Here is a 16,760-nt window from a genome sequence, read left to right on the forward strand (position 1 = left end):
ACATGCCACCTCATTCCTACTTCTGTTACCGGTGCCACACAGAATGTGAAGTGCTTTTTCTTTCAAGAATGCCTCCCAAGTGATGCTGTGCTTTTGCAGACATTGCTGATGAATTGACAAATGCAATTAATAACATCAAAAGCCAGGGAAAGTCAACCTGAGAAGTTAAATAATTCACTTTAGGTCTGGGACCAAAACCAAGTAGACAATACGTGCATCTGCCAAGGCACTATACCTATCTATTCCTGCACAAAAAGCTATTGTGCTTGTGCTGCCTGCTGCTGCTGTTTTCTAGGCTATAGCACATCTGCTATGGCCACACCACTTATGTCCAGATGACCAAAAAGCTGGTCTTCACTCTAGGAATAGCATTCTTGCAAGCACTCAGACACTTCTCTTCATGCCATTACATCCACAATGCTGCTGGCAGCTCCTTGAAGAAGGTCTGCAGTTCACATGTGTTTTCTATTTGGTGGTGCAGACTTCCCTCCAGCTGAAGGAGACTGCAGGAGCCCAGCTGTGACCAATTATGGTCAGGGCTGCCTGAGGTTAGGGCTGAGCGGCGGTGCAGGAGGTCATTTGCTCATGCTGCCTTGCAGAGACTGTGTTTTTGTACTCAGCTGTGGCTTTTGCCAGTTCTGAAGATTTTTAGTCTGTTTCAATGTTACTCTGTGTTTGCTCTGATTGTATTCCACCAGGTTTTGACTCCCATTAGATGCAGTTTCCGTGAGGCCTGTGACCTAGCCCAGGAGGTCAATCTGACATTGCTTCCCACTGCTTCTCTGACAGTACCACTGGTCAGGGCTGAGTCTAGGTGCAAACCAAACCTTGCTGAGTGCTGGAGACCTGCTGGAATCCACAGGAGTAAGGTGAGGGCTGCAGCCATTTTATTTTTCTGAGCCCTTTTTTGAGGTCTATAACAACACCAATCTTTTAATACATCTGGATTTAACGCATGTAGTGCCCATGTGACGAATGGTGTCTATAAATACTGTGTAAGCGCACAATAGGATATTTAGCATACTGTTTCCAACAGGCTTCCAGCTAGGCTCTCTGCCTGGCGTGTGCAGCAACTTCCCTGGGTCTCTGGGGAGTTCTGGTGCTGTGCCCTCCACGTGAGGGCCACCCTCCAGGGAGAAGGGAGGTGCTTGGGGCATTGAGGGGTTTCTGTGGAAGCTCCAGGGTCCGCAGCAGCACCAGGAATTTCTCCCCCTATCCTTCTCTCCATCAATTTCTCTGAGATGTTTGTGGTATTATTTGTATTATTAATACTTTTCTTAGGGAAAAAAAAAAAAAAACCAACAACAAAACAACCAGCCCTTCTAGGAATCTGATTACATGTTTCTGTATTTAAAATGAGAGGCTTTTTTATGTGCACGTAGAAAAAATACTGGTTTACACTATTAAAATTTGCAAGCGCTTAGTGTAATCTGGTGATTAATGCAGCCTTTTACTGGGTTGCTTATAAACCATAAATTCCCCCCACAGAATGGCTGCTGTGGCTCTTTGCCAATTAACCTCCACATGCTTCACTCTTGCTCTGGATCTGGGTGTTCCCTCGCTCATTTATTTGTTGTTAACAAAACACTTGCTGTTTGAAACACAGCATTTAGTACCCGTGCTTCTGGTCCCCCAGCACATGCAATATTGATGTCCTGTGGATTGTATAAGAAGCCTGACTCATTAGTACAGAGGTATTAAATAAACATCTTGAAAGAACGCAAACAAATTTGGACATAACAGCTACAGTATTTTAGTGCTAGCAGAGGCACAGCAAATGTGAGCTTAGTGAACTGAAAAGGAGAAAAGATCCGTTTCTTGCTTACACAAGTGTTGGTGGCAGGGATGTGATGGAAAGAGCAGGGGCCCACTCTGGTTTGCCTTTGGCTCACCTCATGCTTTGTCTTCATGTCTTAGAGTGCAACGTGTGGTATTTTTATCCTGAGTTGGAAGAGCTCCACAATGTTCATCGAGTCCTACTCCTGAAAAGAGTAACCTTCCTCTTTCCATCACATTGTTGGTCCTGAGCTCCTCTGCTGATGGCAGTGGTTGAGGCCCAAAATATTTCAACATAAAAAGCTTATCACAGGCACGGGGTAATATCAAATAGGCTGGATATCTGTTCTGAAGATTATGCTACATTTATTATTTATAACTAATGAATGAATGACACTTCAGAAATACGAAAGCAGATCTGCTCTTTTTGTTCAGGGTCTCTCAGTTCGTGAGTCGGTATCAGAGACTGCAATGTGGAAAGGTCACTTTGCAGTCTGTAAGCAGCTTTAAAGCCTTCACGGGCCTTAAAACAATGGGCTTAGCCAGTGGAAAAAAAATCTTCTGGAACAAGGTAGCTGCCAGCAGAAAGCTGGAAAATGGCTCTGTGATGAGCCTGCTACGTCTGCTCCTGGTGTGGGTAGAGGAGGGAGAGCTGAACAGCATTTGTCTGGTTTGTCACTGCTTCAACTAGTAATTCTTACTTTTATCTGTTCCAAGCTTGCTTCCAAATGACCAACTGTACAACTTGATGCTGTCTAATGGGACATGAAACAGCCAAACTAGTGAGTAGTCCTAGTTCTTACAAGCCTGCTGTCCCCTGGCAGTCTCTCTTGTCTCTTGCCTTTCTTTGTTGCTGTGGCCCATGTATCCCATCACTCAGCCCCTGGCCTCTGTGGTCTGGTTCTCACTAGTCCCACATCAGCCAAAATATGTCTCAGAGTTAGCACATTTCTTTAAATCCAGCTTTGTCCATCCACACTACTGGTACCTGCCATGAGTGAAGAGGGAGTCTGGACATCTCCCATCACACAAACAGGACATCAGGCATGTCAAGATGCCTCTCCTCTTCTCCATACTGAAATACCAAGCCTGTGGCTTTCATAAAAATAGTGCCTGAAAACACGGTCCCCCAGACCAATTGCTCTGTGAAGGATTTGGACTTTTGCTGCTTTTGCTGACAGCTGTGGCAGTGAAAAAGTTTGACTGACCTTCCTGCAGGAACCCCTCCTGGCCCATTTGTGTTGAAACAAGTTGGATTTTTAAGGGAAGCTCTGGTCTGGCTGAGGCAGGAGAAGCAGTGTGTGTGAGCCCCTGGGCTGGGGCAGGGAGGACCTGGGTAGGGATGATCTGCCAGCCATGGGGCCAGGCCAGGGGCACGTTGGTCTCCCTGAAGCAGCACAGTTCAATCCAGGGGTAAGCAGCTGCACCTGGCTAACTTGACATAACCACTTCTGCTTGTTCATCTCCTCCTAGTTTACTTTCCTCTTGAGTGCTTACGATGCTTCCCTCTGTGCTGCATTGCATATAGGAAAAAACCTATGGATGAAAAGCCACCTTACAATCTCCCTCCTGACTTCCTACCCTTCCTTTAAATGTCTTGCTAGCTGGTGCCAGCTGTCAGCATTGGACTGTGACTAATGCTCATTTTCTTGCACAATATTATGCTTAGCTTCTCGTTACCTAGTTCCAGCCTTTCTGGCGTCGTCTTCTCTTCTTATTTTCTCGTTTATGTCATGCATCCATTGCAAATAATCACCCTTAGAAGTCAGTATTGCCAGTCTCATTTCTTCAGGAAATGAGGTTTGGGTGATCATGCTCTGTACATCTTCAAATAACTGTTGAATACAATGGTTGATTGAATTTGGCTGATGGAGAGCAGACCCATGAGTAATTGAATTGCTAAGAGTTTTGTGCAAGTAGGCAGTGAGCTGGGGCAGACAGGACCTCTTAGGTCAAGGGACAGAAATGAAGGTAGCAAACATAGTAGTATCTTGTGAGATACCAAAAAATTAATAAGGGAGATGTATTTATCAATGCCAAAAGTAGATTTGTACCTTCAGATGATCACAAGATACGAGCCCTGGAATCTTGTGTTGCAGTGCTCTTTGAACTAACTTTTTCTAATGTGTTTGATGAGTGGTTGAGTCAGTAGTTTCAAATCTCTGAATTGGGCTTTTAGTTTTATTATGTGCCATGAAATAATAATAATAATAATAGCAATAAAGGCTAACTGTACTAAGGAGCATTTCCTATCCAGAAAGCTATTTTGGGAACAGCACCTTTCTGTAATCCTGTTGGGTTTTTCACTTCTCTGTAGATTTTGCTACCACAGCATTATGGATATCACATTTGGTTTTAATGCTCTGTTTTTGTTTCATTTCAAATGGTGGCATAACATGGCCCAGAAGAACAATTGGTCTTTCTTCATTGTTCCGACTGGAGATTAAAGGCAATTCAGGTGCTTTGTCATTGTTCAGTTGGGATGGAGCCATTTTCCACTGTCCCGGTTGGAGGACCTCAGGAGACATCCCCTCCACAGGCTGCCCTGACCGCTGCAGCACTTGGAATGCCTGGAACGCAAAATCTTACCCCACCGTTTTGTTTCCTGCACACAGCAGATGCTCAGCCCTTGCCTACCCCTTTCCAGGGACAACCTTACAAGAAGCTGCATAATGTGTACGCATATGTAATCCTGCAAGAAGCCAGTTGCCTTGCCAATGTTTGATCACACATTTAAACCTGGTTCAAGGCTTCTGTCTCCTGACTGCACGCAGAGCAAAGGAGGTTAGTGCATCATTAAGGCTTTGTGCAGTGAGGCATGCTGCCCAATACAGGACAAAGGGGAGGATTTAACCATAGGCTAATTCTAATTTTTCAGCAGAAAGGTACTTTTCCAATGTAATAGAATCCTAATTAAAAAACAATGTCTTGTGCAGTAGTTTAGCTGTTGTGTTTCTCGCAGCAGTGCCATGTTACAGAGACAAACTATCAAGTGCTTAGCTTACAGCTTGTCTCTAACACCTGGAATGCTTCAGTAGAGACAGGTTTAAAAATTAATTCCTACTTCCCAGAGACAACGTACCCTGAATCTCTTATAGAGTATACTGTTCATTGGGTAACAGGAGGAGCTGGCAATAGAGACAAAAGCAGTGGGAATCAGGGATCAGTAAGATCAAACAACATTATTCCTCATGCCATGGTAGGACTTGGACAATGACCCTACATATTTTTAAACTGATGTGGCTTAATCCTCAGCATCACACAGTTGTTCACTCACTCCCCAGCTCTCAATGCGATGGATGAGAGAATAAAAACAAAACAAAGCAAAAAAAAAAACCCGAAGTAGAACTCATGAATCTACTAAAACAGAAAACAAAAAAAGGATTATAGCAATCATCATCATTATGTTATTGCCTGCCTGTCCAGCTTCCCTCAGTTTTATAGTTTTTTACACTATTTCATATAGTTTGGAACATCTCTTTGGCCAGTTCGGGTTAACTGTGCTGTTTCTGCCTCCTCCCAGATCCTTGGGCTCCGCCAGCCCTCTTGCTAACAGGACAGTACAAGAGGCTGTAGCACAGATATGTCCTTGGCTCTGTACAGCACTGCTCAGCAATTACTAAAACATCGATATGTTATCAGCATTGTTTTTGTCCCAAAGCCAAAACACAGCATCACATCAGATGCTGTGAAGGAGAGGAAAAAAAACCCTTTATCCCATATGAAACCAGGACTTAAACAGATAAGGTTGAGTTGAGGGAGTAGAACGTTCTGATGTCATCAACCCTACAGTTGTTGCTGCTGGTGTTGAGTTTCTTGCCACTCCTGTTACTGGAGCAGATGCTGCTGGCTCTGCTGCTCATGATGTAGTTACTGCTGGCACCTCAATAACAGACAGGTGTTCCCCAAGCTGAGATGAAGGTTGCTGATGAGCTGGGGGCTGTGGATGGGAGCAGGCAAGTCTGTACTGCAATCAAACTGCCACTGTTTTTGCAGAAGATGATCAGTCATGTTTTAAGTGTAGGCCAAGTGCAGGTACTGATAGAGACTGGTATATGAGGGTTGATTTGCAATCAGAAATATATGGTACCTAGAAATTACTCCAAAAGTTTCCTATACATGTGTTTCTTTTAAATACTGCATATTTTCTCGTCTCTGTTTAGCCCTGTAGTTTTCTAAAAAGGCTATACGCTTAATTAAATTAAATGCTATAGTGAAGTGAGTAATTAAACATTCTGCTAGGCTCCTTAGTGACCACAACCCAAATAATAAGCATGAGCTGTGCTGCCAGAGGAGGAGCAGTGGCACCGTGTTCTGTCCACTTTCTCATGATATCTTACTGGGACCTGTGTGTTACAACAGGAGCATCAGTAAGAGAGGGATGTGTGTGCATGTGCATTTGGAATCCTAAAATCATTAAGGCTGGAAAAGGCCAGTAAGATCATCTTGTCCAACTGTTGACGCACCCCCACCGAACCCCCTAACCACGTCCCTCAGTTCATGAACAACTTCTGTGGTGCTACCATCTCCCTGGGCATCCTGTTCCAAAGCATCACTACTCTTTATGAGAAGAATTTTTCCTAATATCCAACCTGAATAGAGGCGGACAAATGACATATTTCAATGTGCAGTGTATAAATACATCAGATGCGTTTGTAGGAAAGACCCCCAGAATATCAACTGCATCTTTCTCCAACTAATACATGATTTCAGCCAGAGCAATATTAGTGATGAACCATGTTATTTAGTGTCAGCTTGAACTACAGTACAGGTACATGCAGTGCGAGGAAAGGTTATCTGGTGAAATGGATGAGCAGATAAATAGCAGTTGATGGCAGAGCACTGCATGTTCTCATAACAGCACTGCTTTGCAAACTGCAGTACAGGGCGTAATCTCATCATAAAAGTTTATTTGATCAAATGTTTCTTTGCTTCTGTGAACAGTCTGATCTCAATGGATCAAAGAAAGGAGCAAAAATGTGAACGCATATAAGGATGAGACTTACCTACAAGGATAGTCTCATCCTTGTAGGTAACTGCTGATACATGCCAGGGTGTGAATTTAGGCTGCTAGTGATCTGCCTGTGTTTCATCATTGTTTGAAGCCTATTTTTCACCGTGATTTTTATAGCTGACCAGGATCTTGATTTCAGTGAGTCAGAAATTGGTCTTTGGTAAAGGTGTCAGTTCAGATGGCTTTGAAAAATGTATTTCCTTATGAACCATAGATGAGTATCAAATGTCTTCAGTAGTACAGTGTGAAAATTGAAATACTAATCATAGTCCTGGGCAGCTAAATTACTTTTACAGATGTGTATGGTGCTGTTGGGCACATTTTCCCAGTGCTGCTGCAAAAGAAAGGAACTGTTGAGCTGGGTTTAATAGAGGAAATTACTTGGGACTGGCCTGGCTTCTGAAAGATGCATAATTGCTGGGGAAAAGCTATGTTTGGCAAGCTTTCTCTTAGCTTTTGGCCAGATCCTTGGAGTACAAGCCATCTTAGGCCCGTTGCCATTATCTACTACCTGAGTTCCTTACCCTGTACTTCATGATCATTTTAGTAGTTTTCGTCCATTCACCTGCTACGGAAACACAGACTAGTCTGAAGCACAGCATTTATCAGCCAAGTCTGTGAGTCTTTCCTCCATATGACATTTGAACTAATTCATTGTTTCAGCATATAGAGCAATTTTAAAATATGAAATGGCAAGTTGCATGTGAAGAACAAGTAAAAACAAGGGTCAGACATATTTGAGGAGATGAGAGAGTTGTTCTCTTGATTACGAACAGCAAAAAATATCATAGCATCATAGAATCATAGAATCACCAAGGTTGGAAAAGACCTAAACGATCATCCAGTCCAACCGTTCACCTATTACCAATAGCTCCCACTAAACCATGTCCCTCAACACAACATCCTTGTGTGACTCCACAGTTTCTGGACTTCCAGGTGAGTGCTGGAATCTGCGGTTGTGATAGGGTGATCGGCTTGTAAATATTGAACATGTTTCAGTCCTAGTCCTGTCTCTGATAAAGTAGCTTTCTCTTGTCCTTTCCTCTGCTGTTAGTACTGATAACCACACAAACAAGCACTGGTGATAACATTCAGTGTTTACTAAGTGCTTCACATGTATCCAGTGTTGGGAAAACTGTAGCTCATAACATTTTCCAATATTTCTGTAAGAAAAACTGTCATTAGAATTGTCTTTTTATATATATATATAGGAATAATGGAGAATATAAGTGACCTAACCATAGCAAATTAGTGGCAGAGTTAGGATGGCATTGACTTCTGCATGTCCTCTGAAGAATTTTGAGAATTACAGTCCTTATTCACTCAGCTAAATAGACTTGAGCTGTCTTGTGCAGCACTATTATGGGCTGTGCTGAAAGACATAATGGGAATTCAAACTTCTGACATTGGTCTTCTTCCTTCAGAATTCTTTGACACCAACCATGAAGTACTAAAAAATTTTTAAGGCTGTTGAGTTTTCATGTCTTACTTAACTCACTTGTGTGAAGGAGTTATGAGGCTTTACACATCAGTGTTGATAAAGCAGAGCACTGCTTGATGTGCAGTGGGAGATCTGCTCAGTGGTGTGGCCAAATCCCCAGTACCTGTGCAGTGTGTGTGCTAAACTGAGCAGTACTAAAAGCATGGGCAGGAGAGGGTGATCTCCCCAGATCCTGGCAAACCTGCTTCCGTACACCAAGCTTCATTGATGGGAGGGTTCAACACCAACCGTCCTGGAACTCATCCTTGGCTCTGCTCATCAACCTCGGGCTCTTAGTGATCTTTTGCATTTCTATCTAATTCCTTCCAAGTGCAGAGGTGATGGAGTTTTGACCAGGGTGTGCTGAGGAATGGCATACCCCAATGTATGAATGGTATCATATGCAAGATCATGGTTTCCATATCGTAAACTTCTTTGGGAGCTAACTTTTTCATGGGTGCCAAACTCAAAGCAAATGCTGGATTGGATTTTTTGTATTGCCCAATTACTTGTGTTGATGTTTTCTGTGAATCGTGAACTTTCAAAGTTTGATTGCTGCTCCAAGGTCATTTGTGTTTGCATCAAGGCCTATGCTATGACTCGCTTTTTACTTCATTTCCAATGAGAACAGGCCATCCTTGGAGTTTGATTTCCTCTGCAGAATTTTCTATGAGCTAGATGTTGGTGATGTATTTTGTCAGAACAATAAATTAAAAAAGAAGGACTATGTCATTCTTCTTCGACTACGCTTCCTCCAGAGATGACAGTCGGGTAAATTACAGGCATTCAGCAAATTTCTATATGCAGTCAGCTGATTTGTGGTGCCAGTTGGATGGGACAACAGGAGCATCCCCAGTATCTTCAGCCAGTGATACTGCGTGGAGGCTTTACCGCTGCCTTAAATCAGCATGAGTGATGTGGTTTTGAGAGATATTTGAAACTGAAAGCTCGAACTGTTTCTTCTGTCAGGGCTGGAATACAGGCTGTGAACTGCTGTGGTTCAGGAATTGCTTCAGGAATGTTTTGAAAATGGGGCAGGAACTAGAACCAGTGATTGTATGAGCCAGCTCAGTACATGCATCATTTTCTGTGGGTTAATTCAGGGATATTAAGTCCATCAGGGACTGTAATGATCAACTGCTTAGATTGTACCATTTACCCTGGCAATTCCGGCATCAAGGCAAGGCAACCCGCGACTGAACAAGAGTGTATTTGCAGAAACACTCTTATCACGACTCAGTCTTCTCATGAAGTATGTTCTTGATCAAATTGGAATACGCATCTTAACTTTACAGAACCACCAACTGTTTCAGCACGGCAGCTCTTGAAGTGCACTTGTACATGATATTCCACTGTGCGGTCTCCTACTAAATTGGACTACATTTTAAGGTGAAAAGACACTCTTCAGAAAACCAGTAGCCAGCAAAAGACTAGAGTTTATAGAATCACAGAATTGATTAGGTTGGAAAGGACCTTGAAGACTATCCAGTTCCAACTCTCCTGCTATGGGCAAGGCTGCCAGCCACCAGACCACGCTGCCCCATCCATCCCAGACTGAAATACCTTTAGGGTGTTCAAGATGTGCGCTTAGCTGTTTATTTATTTCTCTTCTATGCACATGAACAATTGAAAAGCAGTTGAACAGTCGAGGAAGGAGACATGGCTGCTGGCTCATAGGCATTAGCCTCAACACACCGTAGTTGTACGAGTATTTTTAACCAATTAACCAATATAAAAGTTGGTCAGAAACCTGAGAAATATGTTGGTGCTTTTGCTCATATTCAGGTGAATTTCCACTGATCCTTATGCAAGGGTGTCACAATTGTACTAAAAACAAACAACAAAAAAAAAAAAACCAAAAAAAAAACCCACAAAGATGATGAGCTGAAATATACACAACTGCACTCCTATCATTTTAAGGACCCTAAGGTGTTCTTAAGAATTTGGCCCACAGGTTTTGCAGAGAAAATCTGCTTAGTGGCTCAGATATTTACAACAGTGCTAGCAAACATAATGAGAGGGATAGCACAACTGATGTGCACAGATGATATGTAGTTAGGAAGAATTGTTTCGGACATGAGAATCATTTGCCACTGTTGTGTGTTCCCCTGCTTAGACCATTTGCCTGTAATGCACTTTTGTAGGGCATTTTCTGTTGCTTGGTTTTGTTTTTCCAGCAGTGTCCTAGAGAATCCTAGCATTATCAAGAGGGAGCATCTAGTTTTAATCCTTTTCCAGCTAGTGCTGAAATCAGCTTTTTTTCCAGTATGACCTGATCAAGAGACAACAGCAGTACTGTCACAGTTGTAATGAGAAAAGAATTAATCTCGCTCCCTTGGGTTTCATGGGGGCTTGATGCATTTCTTCTGAAGTCCAAGTTCAAGGCAACAAGCTTTACAAGGTGAAGGTCTTTGATAACACAGCTTATAAGAAAATAAAGTGGGAGAGAAAGCAGAAGGGGGTATCAAAGTCCCCATATACTGAATTGCAACCCTAGCTTGAGAACCACAAAGCTAGAGCTGTGCCTGACCCCCACCAGGGAGATTTCCTTGGCAGAGCTATAGGAGCACCTTACAGGTTACACCTGTGAGCACTTTGTTACTCTGAGATTTAGACAATATTAGTGTTTGAACATGCTTGCGATATTTTAGTGCTGATTGATTCTGTAGGAAAAGTAAACATTGTGCTTGTTTTATTGCTTTAATTCAATCATTGATTAAATGTCTTTGGCCAAAGCACCAGCTATGGAACTAATTATCCACCTCCACATCAGGTCTCTTTTGGACTCGTGGATTGAAGGCTGGCCTAGCCTGTATCTTGTATACACGGGCAGGGCACTCTGATTCAGTTTTGTAACCTTAGTGTTTGTTACACTGAAGTGCAGATTGTTTACGCAGAGAAACTAATTCTGAGTCATTCTTCCCCCTTCTTTGTTTCTTTGTAGTTACTTATCAGGTTAAGTTAGAAGGCAACTCTTCTCTGTGCTGAAAGTTGAATGGCTTTTTTAGCCATAGATTTTAACTCACTTAATGCTTTCAGCATGCTGAGGAGGGCAACTCATGGGCAAGGGACAGTGAGCCACGATTTTCCTTTGCCTGGGTTAGTCATAATAGTAATATAGTGATCACTGCTCAAAAATTAAACATTCCTAAAAGCAAGCTGTTGTACAGAATCTGTACACTACTACAAAACAGCATTAGATCAGTGACATCAGATTCTATAAAATATTTTTTTCATGGGCAGCTTACTAAAAAGGAAAGAATTCACTGTACTTCTGTGATCACAGTTCTCTCTAAGAGCAGTTAATGTATTGTATCAGTCGATGTGACTATGTAGCAGCAGTGAAAAACAGCTTAGAAGAACTTAGCTTTCTAAAAGATGAAGCAGCTGGTCTGGCATGTGATTTGTGACAGAGGTAGAGTATTAGCCCTTGTTTGATTCTTTGGTCTAATTCCAAATTTTGTCATTGCTTCATGTGAACAATAAAAATATGGCACAAAGATTGTGAGGTCTTTTTAAAATTTAATGAATTACAGATGCATTTTAGGGTTTGATCTAAAGCCCACTGAATTACATGGAAGAAAATGCTTTCTCTAACACAGCTTCAATGAGTGAAAGGAAGAAGGGAAAACAGAGAACTTAAGGAAAAGAAGAGCAAAGGAAAAAAGTGAATAAAGCAATGGTAATCAGAATTATATCGCAGCTCTCTGTCCCCATCCCTATGTATATTCATTACTGTTACTGTTATTTTTTAAGTAATCCTTATGATAAGGCCACACCTAGGATCCTAGTCCAGCAGTTCTCTGCTCTAAGCGTTTTGCCAGCTTAGATGCAAAGCTTTCTGTTCATATCAAGAATTGAAAGAAAAATCAGTTCTTCTTCTACCTCACTCCTTTCATGCCAGGCTGTTGGAGATGCCTTTGCTTCTCCTAGGACTTGTCCCTCTCCCAGCTCTACTAAGAGAGCTTTGGCTCTCCACACGTGTACTGTTCTGCCATGGAATTGCTCTTTTTTCTTCTTTTCCTTGCTACCAATTCAGACATAGTTCAGAAATGAACAGCCAACCACAATTTTCTCCAAAGGTTCTGAACTAGTCTTCACGTAATCTGTTGATCACAAAGAAATTAACTTCTTTTGAACAAAACTGGATAAAAAAATAATGCATATGCTTATCTGATAAACTCATTTTTCTTACTTTATGGAACTATTCTGCATGCCTATGCATGTTTTTCAATATGCCTGTATTCCAAACCAAAATGCAACTCAGGTAAAATTTACTTTCCTCTTAATCATGACCATCAAGCTTCCAGTTGAATGAACTTTCTTCCCCAAAGCCAAAGTCAGTTTGTTTTCAGTTATTTTATTCACAGATCCAATGCAAAGCACTAAGTCTGCTTAAAGTATAGAAATAAAATTGATCCACTCTGAAATGAGAAGTTCTAATGAGCATGAAACTTCTGACTGTTAGGCTTGTTTGCAAGAGAAAGAGCTACTTGGAAAAATTGCATGTTGCACACCCCACCAGGGTTCCAATTGCTGAGCTACTGGAAAAAGAGGGCAGCCAGCAATGAAGGAGCCCTGGGGTGGAGGTTACAGTCAGTCAGGTTATTTGACACGGAAATCAACAGATCAATAGGCCCCCCTACCAACCCTGCGAAGAAATATTTATTTCCTGGAGAAATGCTCTGAATATTACAAGGAAGCACTTACTACTGTGTCTAGGAAGATACAGTTTGGGTTTTTATTTCATGGGTTTTTATTTTACATGTTAAAGACTCCAACCAGATAAAAAGATATATGACACTAGATTAGTGAAATAGTAATGGCAGTTGTAAAGGTGGAAAAGGGATCCTGCAGTATATTGATTATGGATACCGAAAAGCAGGCATGTTGCTGCTTGCTTTGCTGATTCAGGGTGCCCAGGTCAATCACAGCACAGACCTGGAGCTGTGAGACACATCAGGTCTCAGTCATTGTACCGTGTTGCCATGGGGAGAAGCAATACCTCTGCTTGCCCAGACTCCATCTCCTGCTTGGCTTTGGATTCCCTACAGCATTGAAAACATCCACGTATCGCTGTCAGCATGTATGCCCTGTTTGTGCCTCCTCCCTAGACTCATGCAGGCCCAAACCACTGGGGTGTTGCAGTTCATGTGAAATGCTGGGTCAGGGAAAAAAAGAGCTGTATTCATTTTTTTTTTTTATTATTTTTTTTTTTTAATAATTATTTTAATGTCTATTGTTCAACCGTTCAAAGACTATATATAAATCTCAGGGTCTCCAAATTATTAACTATTTCTTTTAATTAACCATAGTAATCCCCATTGTTTTGCCAGATGGGAGGTAAATAACTCCTTGGCTAACTAAATGCTCAAGTAGGGTTGGAGGAGGCTTTAATTATTTAATTTTGTTAATCACAAAGTCTGTTCATTGCTGTTTGTGTATGGTGGAGCAATTGACAAAGCAGTTACAGTGCAATGTGGCTGCAGCCATCTTTCCTCCTTTAGGATATTTTAAAAAGATATTCTGTTCATGTCTTGTAATCTGCAATGCCATGTATATTTTGCCTTAGGATTTTGTCTTAGAGTTTAACACAAATCAGTATCCAGCATCACATTTGTGAGGGAGAATGGGTACAAGATAGAAGTTTGCAGTGAAGTGGGAATTCCCAGAGTAATACCCGGGGTGTTCTTAGCTACTGAAAAGGACAAGAAAAGGAGCCCTGGGGTGGACAAGAAAAAACAAAAACAAACAAACAACAACAAAAAAACACAACAGAATTTGAGACTACATTAATGAATGCATGCATAGAAGAAAAAGGGTAAAAGAAATTAAAGTTACTATTCTAGCAACAATACCATAGAACTCTGTTAGAAATCTAAGGCAGTGTCCTTTATTCCTGTAAAATTAATGTACAGGTTTGAAATCCAGTACAGTGTGAGAAAGGGGGAAAAAAAATCTGATGGAATTCATTTGAGAGGTATACACTGTAACTTTAAATATGGGGCAGTTATCTACAGTAGTCGTGTTGAAAAATGTATGTAGCGCTCCCAAAAATCTTCAGACTGACCTCACTGCAAATAAACTCAGTTGGGCAGATTCCTCTGCGGTGTAAATGGTGGTAATTACTCTGAAATCAATGACCTAAATTTGGATGGGGTGGGGATCTGCCTGTACTCATTTTTTATGCAATAGCCATAGCAAGGCTAGTGAGCTTCCCAGGCAAAGCAATCATTGCTCCATCTGTATCAAAAGGGATTATTTCTAGCTGAGAGCTGAAAGGATGTTTCACTTGCTCATGATGCTCAGTGCCAGGTCTTTGTGTTACGGTTAGAGAGGTTCATGAAAAATCAAGCATTCCTACCACCTTTTCTCTCTTGGGCCATCAGATCATAACAACCTGTGGTCACTGTTCACCTGGTCTGCACTCACAAGGTGTGATACTGGGGGTAAATGACACAGTGCCACAGATGAAGCTTTGGATTTGTCTGCTTCCCACTTCTTCATCTAAATTACACTGTTTATTTTCCAAGATAACGCAGTATAGTTTGAAGAAGAAAGTTTCTGCTTTGTTAAGCATCATTCTTCGTGTCCACACTTGGAAAATTGCAGGTGGATTGTGTCACTGCTGCGAGTATTATTTACTGTTACCTCTACTGGGAAACCAGGTGGTGCTGCAGAGGACAATAACACACACTTACAGCAAAGAAGATATGATATTCTCCTGTGGTGATATTGATGACTCTGATAGATGGTAAATATATGGTTGGAGAAAACCCCACTGTTAGCCCAGCAAGACTGACCTTAAACAGCAATGTATGCCTATTTATATCATGAATCCAGCCTGCCACCAAAGCAAAAGCAGTAAGCGCAGTATACTCATAGGCTGAGTGCCAGCACTAAAATTGCATTTGCATCACTTTTGTTTGTTTTTAGAAAACTGTTCTCAGGTCTGTTTGCTTGAGTAGCGAAGCAAGGATTTCATTTTATTAGGAGACTCTGAGCCCTGGAGTGGAACACCAATCACTACTCCTTTACTGATCTTGCAGTCAGAAAACAATACTGAAATATATCAAAAATGTCTGGCCTCTCCTGGCTCTCTGAAAACCTCATCCCCTGCATTTACTGTGTATCCCATGATCAAGAACATGTGCCAAGGTTGCACCTCTGGTCCTTGCTGTTCCCTTTAAGTTCTTTTGTAGCTACTGGTGGTGGAGGGTGCTCTCTCAAATTACTGTTTTTATGGAAGCCTACATCTGCCTCCTCTGGGTTCATTACTGAGAGGTGGTTGACTCCTGGGCATGTCTGGTTCTAGCCCTTCGTGAGAGGATGCATTTTGCACTCACAGTAGGTGAAACCTGTGCTGGTCTCAAGCCAATTTAAACAATTTGTGTTATTGTTTTCTGAAGGGCAGCATTTGCATTTTTGAGGAAACCTAGCAACACTGAAGTGAAAGAAAAGTGATTAAGATGTGGTGGACTATTAGAAATGTAAGACTGAATTATGGTCTACTGGGAAAACTAATATGAGTGCGGCTAATGACATCCTTTAGAAACTGATACAAAAAAAGACATATTAATGTCTTTATTTATGTCTTATAATGATAATCTACTATATTTTTCTTGTTAATTGCTTAATTTAAAGTACTAAAAAAACTTTAGGTAATTGGTATTTAAAGATCCAGAGAGGTACCCATTGAAATGACAGGTATTTCTTCTTCACTGGTAGCTTATATATGTTTACATTTCATGTTGTCAAAGAAGGAAAATGAATATGAAAAGACTAAAATGAAAAATGACTCAAGAGACTTCATGGAGCTGATAACCAAAGTAATATGTGTTGGAAGAAATAAGTAGGTAAAGCCAATGAGAAAGAAGCACAAATAAAGCAAACTTCACCCTGGCCCTATTAATGTATGATACAGTTTAATGTAGATTGATTGGTCTCTACTCAACCACAGCTATGTAAGGATCAAATTAGATTGTACCATACCAGATCCTTGGTTAGTTAATATGATGTTGAATGAGATGTAGCTATGTCTCTGCTGACAATGAGGTTGTGGCCACCAAATTGACCTTGGTTTTCCATAATTGTTCCAAAGCATAGCGATGTCTGGCTTTGTAGACAAGTTTTAAGATTTCAGTTTTCAGTTCCAGAGTTTGTGTCTTGTGGGGTGATTTTCATGACATAACTACTTCAACAAAAGCCTAGTGTAGACACAATTAAACCAACTATAAAGCTGTTTTGCTGTTTGAGCTTATAGATTTTGCCAACCTGGATCACATTTTGCAGGCAAAAAATATTCTCCTTATGAGGGAGGGGTTTACAGGTACAGCTAGCCCAGGATGACAAAAGTTTTGAGTGTCAACAGGAACTAGGAGGTGATTTCAGTCAGAATGTCGTACCAAAGTGTCACTTGTTTGCAAAAGGCTCTCCCTCCCTGGCCATATATGAGGCCTGACTCTGCCCTGCCCCAGAAGCTGGCTAGGA

At 41.5% G+C, this 16,760-nt stretch overlaps 1 long non-coding RNA gene across 1 annotated transcript; it reads left to right on the forward strand.

The window, feature by feature from the left end:
* Positions 1-794: 794 nt before the first annotated feature.
* Positions 795-4,209, forward strand: LOC122184295. The gene is made up of 3 exons (XR_006180529.1): positions 795-869; positions 2,494-2,558; positions 4,182-4,209. It is a non-coding gene; the product is annotated as an uncharacterized LOC122184295 (long non-coding RNA).
* The last annotated feature ends 12,551 nt before the right edge of the window (positions 4,210-16,760 follow it).

Source organism: Lagopus leucura, unplaced genomic scaffold (genome assembly GCF_019238085.1).
Source record: "Lagopus leucura isolate 7727_CA_CO unplaced genomic scaffold, USGS_WTPT01 Super-Scaffold_73, whole genome shotgun sequence".
In the NCBI taxonomy this organism is placed as follows: Eukaryota; Metazoa; Chordata; class Aves; order Galliformes; family Phasianidae; genus Lagopus; species Lagopus leucura.